The sequence below is a fragment of the Quercus robur genome, chromosome 11 (genome assembly GCF_932294415.1).
Source record: "Quercus robur chromosome 11, dhQueRobu3.1, whole genome shotgun sequence".
Classification (NCBI taxonomy): domain Eukaryota; kingdom Viridiplantae; phylum Streptophyta; class Magnoliopsida; order Fagales; family Fagaceae; genus Quercus; species Quercus robur.
Genome location: NC_065544.1, coordinates 54,428,530 through 54,429,256, shown reverse-complemented (window position 1 = coordinate 54,429,256; position 727 = coordinate 54,428,530).

Genomic DNA, 727 nt, shown 5'->3' with positions numbered 1-727 from the left:
TTAGAGAAATCAATATCGAACAATGTTTGAATAGTGAATGTTTGTTATGCTATTAGGCACATTAGAATAGCCAAAAATAATTCTTAAAAAAGAAAAAAAATGGCTAGGATAATGAGGAAAATTCTTTCAGACAACTACCCCATAATTATAAATCCATAATTGACTTTTATAAATCTTTATATATATATATATATATATATAAATACAATATAGAAATTCTACTCTAGTCAAATTGAATCTTTTAAGTGTGTATATATATATGTGTGTGTGTGAAAATTTCTTTTGGAGGTTTGAACTCCGGCCCTTTCCCCTCACACCTCACAAGCACTTATACTTGTATAGTAATTGTAGGGATGAAATTCCCAAAATCAACAAATGGGCCTGTAGACCCGCACAAAGCCCAACCATGACCCAACAGGGAATAGGGGCCTGAGTGACTTCTGGCCCAACCCTGTTGAGCCCGGTTCGATCCAAAAGACGTCCGAGGAGGAATGCCTCCTCGGACACGCGAATATGGGCCCAATGTGCGTCCCCTCCACAGTAAAGAACCCATCCAGGTGAACGTGGGTAGGAGGGTGAGCCTCACACAATAGGAAAGAAGAAAATGTAAGACATCAGGGAGAAACCACAACTGCCGCATTAAATGCAAGAAAGCTACTTTTTCAGCCGCATTAATGTGGAGAAGACAGGCGAACAGTATTACATTGGCCAGTGCAACTCACAGAAA